Source organism: Mastigoproctus giganteus, chromosome 6, assembly GCF_048544385.1.
Source record: "Mastigoproctus giganteus isolate SK-2022 chromosome 6, ASM4854438v1, whole genome shotgun sequence".
Lineage (NCBI taxonomy): Eukaryota > Metazoa > Arthropoda > Arachnida > Uropygi > Thelyphonidae > Mastigoproctus > Mastigoproctus giganteus.
In genome coordinates this window covers 125,590,132-125,605,967 of record NC_143580.1, presented here as the reverse complement: position 1 = coordinate 125,605,967, position 15,836 = coordinate 125,590,132, and the positions used below count along the sequence as shown (strand labels likewise).

Genomic DNA, 15,836 nt, shown 5'->3' with positions numbered 1-15,836 from the left:
CCGAGAAGTTTCACCTATGGAACAATGGATATGATATGCAAGGAACAGTATACTGCTCTCAAAATTTGTTTCCATCTCAAGAAAACATCGGCTGAAGCATATGAAACGTTAAAAGACAAAGTGAATCTATTATTATTATTATTATTATTATTATTACTAGCCATATAGTGCAAGGAAGCCTGAGGCTTATGCTGCACCAGCTAAAAAAAAAATTTCCAAGTTACACACAGAGAGAGAAGTAGAAGGGAATCACCAAGAAGAGAAGAATGATGATATGCTTCCATATAGCACAGCACACAAATGGTTTAGAATGTTTAAAGATGGACGTGATTTAATCAAAACAGCGGTGGTTCTAGAGTTTGAACCACCGCTATTATCAGTGTTTATAGTTTCTGTGATAACAGAAACTATAAACAATGTTGAAAATATCAGTACAAAACCTGCACCTATTCTCCATGACTATTTTCACATGACGTGTTAGTTCATGCTGGGTTCCAAGACTACTCACACTTGAGCAACAGCAAATTTGCATGGAAGTTTGTCAGGAGCTGCAATGGATGGTTACTGTTTGTTTATAGGTTTTATGGTGCAAGGCCCATAATGTGCCTAACTATGGTGATGTTAAATACACAGTTTATGTATATAAATGTTGTTGAAGTTCACACTGCATTGTACAGTTGTATCCGTCTAAGGAATGAAAAAATTTTGGCCACGTGTGGGGTTTCTGCCAGGAGGTCAGCAATACTGAAAGGAATGTTCGTCCTGCAAAAAGAGGTAAACATAGCTTGTCAGTCACTATTGTATTTGGGGCAATCAATGAGTACGTGTTGGACAGTGAGCTGAGTGTTGCAATTTGTACACAGTGGTTGATCAGATCAGTGCCTGCAAGAAGATAAAGATATGTATAGCCTATTCGTAGTCCGATTAATACGATTTCTTCGTGACTGTTTTTGCATATACTGGATTTCCAAGTTTGGAGATGTTTCTTTATACAGAGTAGTTGGTTCCCAACTTGACTTTGCCAGATATGTTGCCATTTTTCAAGACACTATTTCTTAATAATTGACTTGTAGTCTGTGATCAGTATACTAAACAGTTCTAGTCTGTGATCAGTATACTAAACAGTTCATCTATAAATTCTGTAGCAGTTTTCGCAGCTAGATCAGCACATTCATTTCCAGAAATTCCAACCTGACAAGGGATCCAACAAAAGATGACTTCTTGTTTCTTCCTATTTAACTTAGTCATGGTATTCCAAATCTAAATGAATAAGTTGTCATGATTTTTATTCTGCTGTATAGTTTGGATAGCACTAATGGAGTAGGTATAGATAACACTGTTCAATATATTTGTTGATAAGGTGAAATTTAATGCTATGAAGATAGCACAAGGTTCTGTAGTGTTGTTGCTGCATTCAGTGGGAAGTTTCTTGGCTATGGTAAGTTTGGGAAAAAAAAACTGCTGCTGCACCAACATGGGCATCAGTTTTAGATCAGTCCGTATAGATTGGCGTGTACTCTGAGTGCTGGGTTCTCAATATGGCATGAATTTGCAGTATGTTCTGTTGGGGTAAGGTGTGTTTCTCCAATGATGTGAGTGAAAGATCACACAACGGTATGTGATACATCCAAGGTAGAGCTGTACGAGTAGTAGGCTGTATCAGGCTAAGGTCAATTTGGCAGTCACTGAGCAGGGAATGCAGGTGTATCCCTGTTGATGGGTTTTTAGATGGATTGGCTCGGTAAAGGTTCTCCCATTTGGGTGAGAAAAGTCCATTCCATGTAGGGTTGTCTAGTTGCCCTTTGACTTTTATTGCATAGTTTAACAGAAGCATTTGTTATGCGTAGATCTAAAGAGGTTTCAGTTGCTTTAGCATATAAGGTGAACTGATGATGTACGGAATGCCCCTAGTGCAAGTCGATGAGAACTGTGGTGTATGGAATCAAGCCAACGTAAGGCACTTGGTCTAGCAGAGCTGTAGACCACAGACCCGTAGTCAAGTCGTGACCGTATTAATGCACGATACAAATTCAATAGCATGTAACAGTTGGCTCCCCATGTTGTGCTAGATAGTAGCTTCTTAAGCTACTATCTGGCACAACTTAAGCTACTATCTTTAGCTTCTTAAGGCAAGTAATCTGGAGCTCTTTTATATGTTTGAGGAAGGTAAGTCTAGAACCACACCAAGAAAGCGGACACTACGAACCACTGGGATGATCTGATTTTCTAGGTGAAGTTCTGGGTCTGGATGTAGGTTACGCTTCCTACAGAAGTGTATCCTGACAGTCTTTTGTGGCAAGAGGCAGAAACTATTGTTTTGGGACCATTTTACAACTTTCTTAATAGCATCTTGCAACTCTTTCTACCATTCACCTAATATGCAAATGGTAGAAAGATATTTGGCAGGAGATACTGAAATCATCGGCATACAGGGTAGTGGACACTGTGGTAGATCCTGTGTTATGGAGTTCATTATTATGTTAAATAGGGTGGCACTTAGTACTGAACCTTGTGGGACCCCTTCTTCCTGGATAAAATTGGAAGATAACTGGTTGTTGACTCTAACTTGAAATGAGCGATGATAGAGGAAGTTTCTGATAAACTCTGGCAGGTGTCCGTGTAGTCCTAGATCATATAGGTTTCGCATTACACCATACCTCCAATCTGTGTCAAACACTTTTTTCTATGTCAAAGAGAACCACGGCATGGTTCTCTTTGACATAGAAAAGGTACAAAATTTTTGCACAAAAGCATCACGGATGTTTATTTCTGCCCTGATCAGTAGGTCAATAGTGGATCTTCCTTCACTGAAACCACACTGTGCTGGGTTAAGAAGGTGGTTTTGGACTAGAAACCAGGGAAATCAAAGAGAGATGGGATGTCAAAGAGAACCATGACATGGTCTTCTTTATTTTACAAAAGCATCATGGGTGTTTATTTCTGCCCTGATCAAGAGTGAATCTTCCTTCACGGAAACTGCACTGTACTAGGTTAAGAAGGTGGTTTTGGACTAGAAACCAGGGAAATCAAAGAGAGAGATGGGATGTCAAAGAGAACCATGACATGGTCTTCTTTATTTTACAAAAGCATCATGGGTGTTTATTTCTGCCCTGATCAAGAGTGAATCTTCCTTCACGGAAACTGCACTGTACTAGGTTAAGAAGGTGGTTTTGGACTAGAAACCAGGATAAGCAGACATTGATCATTTTTTCCAGGATCTTGATCATATAGCTGGTGAGTGCAATAGGTCGGTGGTTTTGGAAATGCCAAAACATAAGTGTGATGCCGCACGTCTGGGAAGGTATTCCTGTTTGAAAATTCTGTTATAAAAAAGTAACAATATCTTAAGGGCTGGTTCAGTAAGCTGTTTACTGGTCCTGCTGCATTGTGTCATTGTGAAGGGGAGATTGTATGCGGCACTAGTGATGATTCGAAGTTGAAATATTTCTCAGGCCGTGCTTTGTGTTCCTGAAATTGAGGTGTGTAAGATGTCGTGGCTGAGATTTTCATGAACAATTCACCTAATGCATTTGCAATCTCCACTGGCGTTGTAACATCACATCCTTTTATAATTAGTATGGGGAAGGTTGATGCGTGGATGTTTAGAGTACATATGTCATATTTTGGTCCATATAGTTTGTGTTTTTGTAGTTCTTGTAATTGTGGAGGCGAAACATCTCCATGCTTTCCTTTTTCTAGTCTGTCAAATACATTTTGCTTTTGCCTGAACCTGTTTAAAGTGGATGAGATTTGCAGTTGTTGGAAACTTCCTGAAGATGTTCCATGCTTTGTTCTTTTTCTTCTTTTTTAGCCACTGCATTCATTACTCCACCAAAATTTTGAGCGTGCTGATATTTTCTTGGATTGCTTTGGAATTGCTTGGTCTGCTGCCTGTAGTAATTGGTTAGATATATATTCTGTGAGTGCTAAGTTTATGGATGCTTGCTGGACCTGCTTTTCTTCTAGTATTGCTAGTTGTTTGTACATATTCCATTTCGCTTTGAAAAAGTTCCATTTGACAGTTCTTATATTTGAACTGTCAAATGGAACTTAGAAAAGTGTGGAATGTTTGTATCAATCAGGCATATCACTGGGTAATAGTCACTACCCAGTGGGTTGCTATGAATAGTCCATCCAAATAGAGGATATATGGATGCTGAGCATAGTGAGACATCAACAGTTGAAGTAGATCCTGTAGGTAAATGCATATAGGTGTATGCGCCATTATTGAAAGTAATCAAATTGTGCTGGTCAAGTAACTTTTCTATAATTTGTCCTCGTTTGTCCATATTTTGATTTCCCCATAATGGATGGTGACTACTGAGGTCCCCTAGGATGAAGCAGGGTTGAGGAAGTTGTACCACTAGTTCTTCAAGGTCAGTGTAGCTTATATTTTGATTAGGTGGCAAGTATAGCAAGATGATAGTCAAGTCAAAATTAATGTTGACTTGCACTGCAACTGCTCCAAGGTTTGTTTTTAATGGGAGTGGTTTGGAGGGTATTTGAGCATTGATTATTAATGCCACACCTCCATGCATCTGATTGTTAGGGTTGTGTACAACATGATCTTGCCGATGAATTATATAGCTCCAGAGAGAAACAGTTATATGTGGGGTCAGGTTGGTTTCCTGAAGGCAAAAAGCGATAGGATCATATTGTGCGGGGAGATCTTGGATGTCACTCAAATTACTGCGATATCCTCTGCAGAAATGTAAGAATTATTTGGGTTTAGTAGACCCCTCGATTTGTTTTGCTCAGGTTTCCCTTTCCCCTTCTTTGGGAAGTATGGTTTTCCTGTGTCCATATCCTCATCAGTAAATAGTTCTAGTACGTGCTCATCTTGCTGTGAATTATCTTCTAAGTCCATGCAATCTGTTTGGTTTGCACCAGGACAGATAGTTACTTTGGTGTTTTGCTGTGGGGGAGGCATCTGGCTAAAGTAATTTATGGCTTTACTTTGTTTGCTTGTCATTTGGCTTACTGGTACGGTGGCCAATACTGACCTTGCTCACCAAGATAGCGATTCACCTGGTGGTATGGTTACTACCATTTGGGTTGCAATTGATATGTCTTTTGGATGCTTGAGCATAGGTTGGTTTATTATTATTCAGAGCTGGTAAAGATTTTTTGGCCTCTTGATAGGTGATATTGTGTTCAATTTTGTATCGTTGTATGTGTTTTTCATGTTTCTGTAGGGGACACTCCTTAGAAAATGCTTGACGTGCTTCTCTGCAGTTTGGACAACTAAGTGTGCATTCAGTGTTCGTGTGTGTGCAGTGGATCCACATGCAGTACAGGTAGCTGCCTCCTCTGCAGACTGGCTCTGAGTGCCCAAACTTCTGGCACTTGTAGCAGCATAAGGGGGTTTGAAATGTATGCTCTAACATGGCAATTAAGATAACCTGCTTTGATTGCTATTGGTGGTTTAGGGTTATCAAAAGTGAGTATTATGTTCCAAGTGGGAACAGTATGCCATCTTTCTTTGTCATTATTCTTCTTACACTGATCACTCCTCGATCTTGTAATTCCTGTTTTAACTCTTCATCTGACATGTTCATGAGGTCCCATTCGGTGATAACACCTCTTGACATGTTCAGGGAAATGTGTGGTGAAATAATGGTAATGGAAGTTTCACCAAAGGTTTTTAGCTTTAATGTTGCTCAGACTGTTCAGCAGTAGCAACTTCAACCAGTAAGTCTCCCACTTTTATGCAATGAACTGTCTTGGGGGTACCTATTATGCTTTCTAGGCATTTTTGCACTAGAAATGGCAAGAGTTTGCCAATAGGTTGTTCTTCGGTTGAGTGAATGATAAGAAAGGTTGGAGTTCTGATTTTGGCTGTCAGTCTTTTGACATTTAGCTGCAACAAAATCAGGCTCTGACTGTTTTTGCCCTGTAAAGGTCTCATCCATGCACCCAGTGGATTTCTGGGTCTTAGGAACTGTTTGCTCCATTTCGCCCTGGAAGGAAGGGCTTTTACCCTCCAGTTTACCGGCCCTGCCATGTGGGGGCAGGAGCAGAGCCACCTTTGTGACCAAGTGGTAGTGGATTAGTAATAAAAGAAAAGAAAGAAAGAAAAGATTACTTTCCCTTATGATCTAGTAAAATGCTTTCTTTACTGAATGAATTGAGTGTTAATGTAATGCTGAAAATAAGAAAACGATTTTATTTCACCAAGAAAGAGCACTAATTGACTAGCAGAGACACTTGATCACAAAATCGCTTGAAACTTGGGGCCGGATGGTTACTGAAGATGATGAGGTTCTGCACAAGATAATAGTAGATGAGACTTAGTTTCATCATTTCAAACTAGAAAATAAGCAAGAAAGCTCTGTTTAGAAGTCTGCATTGTCACAAATACAGAAAAAAGCAAAAGTTATGGCTCCTGCAGGAAAGGTTATGGATATCTCTTTTTTTGCCATTCAAGGAATAGTTTACCAGCATGTTCTGCCACATCACATGACTGTTACAGGACCTTACTATAGAACTGTACTGCACACTTTAAGGGATCGCATTCAACACAAATGATTGCAACTGCAAGCAGGTGGGTGGCTGCTGCATCAAGAAAATGCAAGACCTCACACTGCTCATACTGTCATCAAGTACTTAGCCAGTACTTGATGACAGAATCAATTTATTAATATTAAATGTATTCCCCATATGCTCTACATCCTTGACCTTAAACCCTGCATCTTTATTTTATTTCCAAAGTTAAAGATGGAGCTGCAAGGAAAATGTTTCCAGTCATCAGAATAAGTTGTAAAGATATCAGAGGAAATTCTCAAATTCATGTCAAAAAATGGCTTCCACCATGTTTTTGAAGAATGGCAGAAACACTGGAGTAAGTGCATTTCATTCAATGCAGACTACTTTCAATAGGACCACCAAAATATGGATAATTAATAAAGGTATGCTGTGAAAAAAAATTATGATCATTCTTTATTGAACAGCCCTAGTAAAAGCACACATTATCTATTTTACTGTATTTTATAATAATTTTAGGATATGAGGTGGTGGTAAAACAGTTTTGAGAACAGAATATACAAGAGATAGGTAAAAAATTCTGTTTATTTTATTTTATTTGTTTAATCCTTCAAAAAAAATTCTTTGGGTTGGTTATCAACTCAGGATTCCACTGTTACTTTTAGCTCTTAACCATCATTAAAATAAATTCCGTGAAAATGAGAGTGAATATTTCTGAACAAATAATAGTCACTTGGGGGTAGATACAAACTGTACAGGGATGGTTTAATTGTTCAAATCCACAATCATGAGTTTCAGCCTATGCAACCCAGGGTTTGTGCAAGAGCACATTGTTGTGGAAAAGTGAATCTCCAACAACTTAACTCTCCTTGTCTTTTTCCTTGAATTGCAGCTTTTAACTTTGGGACAAGGCTGGCATTATATTCTCCTGTTATTGTGGTTTTAGGTGCAAGGTAATCAACTAATAACAATCCTTTTGTGTCACAGAAAATGAGGCCAACAACTTTTCCAGCTGATGGCTGGGTTCAAACATTCCAGGGCTGGAGATTCCTTTTACTTCCACTGCACGCTTTCTAATTTGGATTGAGGATCATAATAATATTTCAAAATTTCATCACTAGTTATCAAATGGGATACAAATCTACCTGGATTAGTAAGGATTAAATTCTAAACACTAAACCCTTTCATGTTTGTCATGAATAGAAAGTTTTTGAGAAGGCATCTTGTACAAATATTTAGACATTTCCAAATGTTGATTATTGTTAAAATTTTTCCATTCGAAATATTAAGTACTTTTGCAAGTTCAGATACTGTAATTCTTCTGTTTCCTAAAATTTTTATTTCAATAATGCCAAATTGTTCCAGAATTGATTGCTTCAGATGGCTGACCAGACCGATCATCTTCAATTGAATTACATCCTCTTTTAAAGTCTGCAGACCATCTTGCAACAGTAGTGTAACTGGGTGATAAAAAAAAAAAAAAAAGGTAAAGTGCAGCCATTATCAACCCACTGCAGGATGGAAGCCTCCTCAACAATTCATGCTGAGGGAAATGGACCAAAATCTGCCACGCTGGTCCAGTGCGGGTTGGCAGATCGACGTATTCAGCAGTCAGGGGCTTGAACCCCGGTCTACTCAAAGAGCGTGTGCTACTGCAATCCCACTCATGACCACTCGGCTACGAAACCTCTAATCATTCTTTCATAGATTTCTTTAGCATTTCTGCCCTCTTTGGTCAAAAATTTGATTACTGAATGATGCTCGATTTGCTGGATATTCATTATTTTTTGGCCTACTAACAAAAAATAATTACAATTAAAATTAAATTTTAGACGTGAGTACAGTTAGACGTTGAATAAGACACTTTAGGATAAAGTGTTCATTGTCTAAAGGCCCCAGTGGTTCCTCTATCTCCGCATTGTGTACTCTGTTGGTTTGTCACAGTACCTGTCATGTTTGTTTGTTGTTTGTTATTTGGTTTTTAGGAGCATTAGCAACTAAGGCCATATTGCTCCGGGGATATGTGGTGGTCATTCCCTGACCTTTCTGCATCCTCTGTATTTGGTGGTCACGGGCTCGAACCCCGGTCTAATCAAGAAGCGTGTGCTATGCAAGGCTGTTCCTGCCCACCTAGCTACGGAGGCGTAGCTAGGTGAGCAGTAGTCTGGATTTTCTGGCTGTTTGGTTGGGTTCTTCAGAATTAGTTTGATATTTGCTATCTTCCACTCTGTTGGGTATTTCCCAGTTTCCATGCATCAATTGAACAAGTCCAGCAGCAGCGTTGGTGCATACTAGTCTACCTTTTAAACAATTTCTGGCTTATCAGATCTAAGCTGGGGAATTTCTTGGTTCTTATTTGTGCGATAGCTGCAAGAATCTGGACCAATTAAAAAATAAATAAAACTTTAAAAAATTTATTATAATGCAGAATTTATCCCAATGGCCACCTATGCTGTCGATGTTTGGTTTCACAGGGCATTATTTGTTAGAATTAGAAACAAGTTATATTCCTTGCAGAGAACAATTTTATTATCCATAGTGAGAGCATGTCGTACAGTGCCAACCCCTGCCTTATAAGTCTTAGCTGGAGTTTTGCTCTTAGACCTATATTTGATCTTTAAAGGATTATCTTACAGGTTAAAGCAGCAAATCCCAACAGAGTTTATGCTAATCACTACTGACTGTCAGCAGGATATCAAGCATGAAAAAATGAGAATCTGGAATGAATTGTTGAATGAGTGGCAGACCCGCTGGGACACAACCTCTTTAGGGTTGGTGACAAGACACTTCTTCCCAGAAGTGACTTTTCTTCCCAATAAAAAAGTACAGTTATGGCTTTCCGTCAATCTATACGCTTCTTACTTGATCACAGCAAATGGACCATTAAATCAGCGACTCTTCAGATTCAATTTGGCTATCACAGATTTGTCTTTGTGGTGAGACAGAGAGTTGGGATCATGTACTATATTCATGTACTAACTACGAGGATCAGAGAAGAACTCTCACAAATTATCGTCTTCTACAGACTGGCCAGGAATCTTTGCTTATCCAGAATGCTGAAATTTTTCAGGCATTTCAAACTTTTGCCAGAGAGGTTTTTGAGAAAAGACAGCAGCTGTTATCTAGTTTCATCTTCTTCTGGACCATCTGAGACCAAGATCAAGAAAGCACTGAATGTCATGAAATTTTAAAAAGCTTATTGATAACAATATTGATATTAACAACATAATTACTAGTTTATTTCTTCTTTTTTGCATTCAGGCCTGTATATAATGTATAGTCTATACATTATATATATAAAATGTATAGTCAATATAACCCCTAGCCTCTGTCATGTCTCACGGTGCAGAAAGCCTGTGCCCACGGATTGGCTAACTATGGGGGTATTATGTTTTGTTTGTCTTGCTAACTGTTTTGTCATTTTTATTTTTATTGTTCTTTGTAGACATTTTTCTGTCGCATATTTGTAAAAACAATATCATTACTGACTCAAACACATGAGGCATAAACATATATGTCCAGGGACCTACTTTAGGTACGGGTTACACAATCCCGGACTGCCCGAGCACCACTGCATTCTCCTTCTTCAAATTACTTTTTACTGTTCTTATACACTATATCTTATATCTCGTGTGCAATTAGGCTGGCTGAAAGCAATATTTGAGATACTATTTTTCTGCCATCACTTCTTTTTTTCTTTCTACTACAAATTTTAGAGGCTTTATACACTACTTTTCTAGCTTTCGCTCTCCTTTTCTAGCTCATTTGCCTCATTTGTTTAATTGCATACTCCACAGTCACACTGGTACGGTTCACTTTGATCAATTCACACCACCTTCCCTCCCTAAACTCGGGATAACTTTAGCTGTTATAAATATGCTGCGAACTTTCAGTGTACTTCTGTGGTCTCTGTTACAGCCCTGTTATGGTCACTTCACTCAACAGTAAGTTATGATATCCTGACTATTCTCTTTCATCCTGATATTTCACTTTCTTTGTTAATATCCACGTAGGGCTGTTTGCTTTTTGTTAATTTTTTTTCTTTTTCTTGAATCAATTTTTTCTTTAACTGGAATCAATTGGTTTTAAATTTAGCTTTATTTTTGCATTTCATTATTTTGGTTTTTTATTTTTGGTCTCTGTTGGGTTGGCTATGATGTACACGTTTGCCACCTATACACCATAACAGAAACAGAGGCTTTGCTTATTGCTGTGTTTCCTTTGGTTTTGGCTGCCGTCTCTTGATAACATAGTTAAAATCTTAGGAACTATACCATTAAGTACCATTTATATATTTTAATTTAATTTTATTTATATAATTTTATAGGTAATCTGCTCTTATTTTTCAGGCACTTTTAATTTTTTCCACTGTGGCAACATCTGTCAGTTAGCACTCCTACACATACACTTACCTATCTATTTACATATATATATATATATATATATATAAATGTGTATCAGCACCTATTGTCTTTACCATGTCTGTCTGTCCACATGTAACAACTCTACTCCTAGTGAATGGATTTTCATGAAATTTTATATTTAGTTCTGTTAGATTTGTTGAGCCAATCCAAACTTCATTAAAATCAGACGAATAGAAATTTGACAGTTATTATTTGAGGGGGGGGAGACTTAAAAAGTACTGGGGAGAAGAGTCATCTATAAATGATAATCTTAGTGATTAATTGATAAGAAGGTGACTAACAGAAGATGACAAAGACATAATTATATTTATCTTCTATTAAATCACAGAAAAAGAAAAGAAAACTCAATTAATTTAAGAAAGAAATTGAACATGCAAACCTGAAAAGTAATTCACTGCATAGATACTAATTTGTTAGATAATATATATACAGTGAGTTGCATTTCTCCTACTATAGCAAAAGTAAATCAAACAGATTATAGACTAAATCTTTTAAAAATAGCTTAAAAGTGCAGCTCTTAACATTAACTATATAGGCAATTATAACTATGTATGGAAAAAAAAAGTGGAGAATTTTTTAAAGGTATTTTACCTCTTCACACACAGTGTTAGGGGCGAGGTGCCACCGGTGGTTCTCCACAAACTGCACTTTTAGTACTCTTGTGAGGAAAACAGTACTCTGTCAATGCCAGAAGTGTAGTTTATGTAGATTTATGTCATGTTCTGTCATTCTTCTGGATACTTGGCTGCAGGGCGGCCCCTGGTGACATGGAACCTCACTTTGCCCTTACACACCACTAGGAGGTGAGCCAGGCAGTGGAGATTGCATCTCTGGCTGGTCTTCACCTGAGTTTCCTGGGACAGAGTTTTGCTTTTTATCAATGGTGGATAAATTTTATGAATGATTCATATTATTTCAGTAATTTTCTATAGAATTACTGAATTCATAACTATCAATCATACAGTTAAAAACTGTTAATCAATTTTTGGCCTTTTGGCTTAGGTCATAGTGTAGTTAACAACTGTTATCATCACCTATTTCTTTTTCTTTTTTAATAAAAGCCCCCATATACAAAAGGTATATGGAACCTATGCGTGGGTTAAAGTTTGAGAAGACGGAAGATACTAGTTAACATTAGACTCGAATTTCTGTTGGCCACAATTTTCAGGAAATACACGTTAAGGACAGTTGTTCCAGAAAACAGAAGTTGAAGGGATAAATGAGAAAAGTTGATTCTGTGAGTTGAAGTTGTACAGTGAATGGATGCTGACTAGTTGTGGCATGTGTTTTGACAGGTTTAAGAGGGGGGAATTAGAGCTGCCAATTCAGAAGAAAGGTAATTTAATTTAATTAACCTGACTGTCCTCTTTTGAATGTAGTCTAGAAGCCTGAGAGAGGTTTCACCTCAGATTTGGGAAAAATATTTCATGGTAGGGTGGATTTGATGTTTGTACAGAGTGAGTTTAAAATAAAAGTAACGCAGAGTGTGAAAAAGGAAACGCAGTTTTAAATGTACAGGAAGCAATACTTGTGATGTGCTTATGAAAAGAGATATCAGAAGTGGTAATCCCTAAGAAAGAGAGAGAGAGAAAGAGAGATGTGATCTTTTCTACAGGGTTTCTGAAAAGTCTGTAACAATGGTAAAAATATGTTTTCTTTACAGGTGAAAAATGGCATTAACACTGGATGAAATGTTGGAGATAATCCTCCTTAGTGGTCGTCAGGGATGGACCCATAACATTCTGAAAAAAGAAAAGTTTTATCCGTACAAATTTCAAATCCTGCATCATCTGACCGAGGATGATCCTGATCAACGACTCAAAATGTGCGAAAAGAATCCAGGCAAGCATGGTACACCGACTGAGAAAATGTGTGGAGAGTCAGGGTGGACACGTTGAATACATATTGTAAATGAGAGTAAGCATACATATCGTAAATCCCATTATAGCAGGATGCTAGTAAGTTGGCTTCATCTTTAGCTGAGAGGACAACAGGCTTTAAAGGGGGGGGGGGCAATGGTGGGAAAAAGTTGCAACCAAGAGTTTGGGAAAAGACCAGAATATTCATTTACTGTTTTGACAAGAAGCAAGTTTCTACTTTTTCTAGTTATTAATCATTCCAAAACCTACTTTGGAATGATTAATAACATAACTGCATTACAATTGTTGCAAGCTTTAGTGTAGATAGAAAATAATTCTGGAAATTTCGATGCAAGCCAACTGTGACATACAATGTTATATGTCACAGTTATATTGAACAACCTTAGCACATTTACTGGAAAGCCAAGATTAGATAAAGTTTGACATTTTGAGGTGGAGTGTGGAATAAAGGATTTCTTCCCTACAAGAATAATTTCTCTGAAATGATCTCAGCAAACACTGACATCATAAGATTTAAAACAATAACTGAACCAACGAAAAGAAGAATAGAAATCTTGCACATCATCCCATTTTGCATTCCTATAATGCCAATTATCATGAGGCTGAAAATGTCCAGGAGAGGAAGGCTCCACTGGAGAAGAGACCATCATCAAGTTGTGACCTGAGGTGGTCAGAGGACAACTTAACTCAACCGTGTCAGGGATCAAAAGGATGTCAGAAGAATTTTCATGCAAGAAAGCTCCAAGTCTCCCGATGGTATTTCTCTATTTGATCTCAAAACCCATGCTTATTCCTGTTCATGTTTTAACATTATCTTATTCCACATATGCTATTTCTTCTGCCCAGAAATTTGGTCAAATCCAGCCAGTTAATAAAAACTGGTGAAAAATCTTTTCCATCCAATTATTGTCCCAATGTACTTACTTCTACTCTTTCTAAAATAATGGAGAACTCCATTAACTTCCAACTCTTAAACTATCTTGGAACCTTCATGTGATCAATGATCGCCATTATTAATTCTAGTAGTGTCAATCCACTTGTGATAATGTTACCAATCTAAGGGCAAATTCAATGGAAAAGTTTGGGGAAAATCAAGCAGTTGCTCTTGACATTTCAAAGGCTTTTGATCATGCTTGGCATAAAAGTCTTCTAAATAAGCTAACTGGGTATCCAGTTACAAAAAATAGTCGGCAATTTTCTCTCTGACTGCTCAGTGGGTCTCTCTCTCTGTCACGGTGGGATGCTCTGTCTTCTAACTTCTTCATTAATGCTGGTGTTTGCTCTTTTCCTCTTGTATATTAATGACCTTCTTCCTCTGACTGGAAATCCTAACCACAGTTTTGCTGATGACAGCACACTGCACTCCACCTTCCAGTTTGAAAAACCTCACCCTGCACAAAAAGCTTCAACTTCTGAAATATCCAAAGAATATTCAAATTCAAAAGAAACTGAAATATCCAAAGAATATTCAAATTCAAAAGAAACTGAAATATCCAAAGAATATTCACTGGTAGTGAATATTCTCCAAGTAATTCTCCAATGTTGTAAAGAACTTAGTTAATTTCAATTCTTCTAAAACTCAGTCCTGTCATCTATCTTGTAAAAAGGAGTCTTCTGCTCCTACGCTTATCTTCAGTGACACCCAGATTTCTAGACAAGATCATATATCTCTATTAGTGACTATCCTGACTTATAATCTCTCTTGGCATAAGCACATCACAAAATATTGTATGCCCTCTGTATCTAAAACAGTGGGTTTTTTCCCTTTTAACCTCAGCATTATTTTTCTTCTAAACAGCTACTCACTCTGTACAAATCTCAAATCTACCCAAAAATGGAACATTGTTCCGAAATCTGGGGCAGTGCCCCCATATCTTGGGCTTCTGAACTTCATTCAAAAGAGGGCATTTAGATTAATTAATGACTCATCTTTTAAAAAGTCTCTTCCTTCTGTCTCATAGACATTCTGATTTTGTTGCATGCCTTTTCTGTAGATACTTCCATGGGCACTGTTTTTCTGGATTGGCTGCTGTAATTCCTTCCCCTCTCTATTCCAAACCAATCCAAACATGTGTCACAACCAGTCAATATCATTTTACTGTCCAACTTCAAACTCGCAGAACCAACTGTTCTTCCTCATTTAACTTCCATTTTTCTCAAACAACCTTCTTCCACACTATTTCCTGAAAAATTACAAACGTTTCTAAAAAAACCTACAGAAATTAAAGTGTAATGTCTGCAAGTATCCATTTCATCTTCTCAACCCAGCATGGTACTTAGTAGTATAGGTTCTAATACCTGTTATGTTTAGGGTTTTCACAATAAAATAAAAATAGCTTTTGTCCTGCTTTATCACTGAAATTAACCTACTGACTTTTTATGGGACTCTTGTGAATGTATTTTGTTTTATACACATAAAAGACAAGTCCATAAGGGGTCAAATTAAATCAAAAGATTTAATTTACCCAGAAAGCTAAACACCCACTTAGCGCTGATAATTCGTTCCGGAAAAACAGAGTGCTAAGTGAATCCACGTTAAGCGAGCACCACATTCCCATATGGTAACATACGTATTTTTGAGTTGTTGTCGGTGCCATAGGATATTTCCTAATCAATAATAAACGGTAGTTGTTCTGGTTTTTAGGAGCATTAGCAACTAAGGCCATATTGCTCCGGGATATGTGGTGATCATTCCCTGACCTTTCCGCATCTTCCGTATTTGGTGGTGACAGGCTTGAACCCCGGTCTAATCAAGAAGCATGTGATATGCACTACTGCTCCTTCCCAACTGGCTACGGAGGCACCCAGTAAACGGTAGTGAAAAGATGCACAAATGTCCATCAAAATATTTAATATGGGTACATATAAAATATTCTGCATTACATACATATATAATTATGTGGTAACTACTTACATATCAAAATTAAACTTAAAATCATGAATTTAATTGATCTAAATTGATTTAATTTAACTGAGGAATTTAATCATAAAACATGTCAATTTTGGATTGTACCTTGGCCCTCTTCCTGGTAAACTAAAAGCGGTTTTA

At 37.6% G+C, this 15,836-nt stretch overlaps 1 protein-coding gene across 7 annotated transcripts in view; it reads right to left on the bottom strand.

Moving 5' to 3' along the window:
- Vps16B (Vacuolar protein sorting 16B) overlaps positions 1–15,836 on the bottom strand; it is a 456,530-nt gene that overhangs the window by 129,236 nt on the left and 311,458 nt on the right. The window lies entirely within an intron of this gene.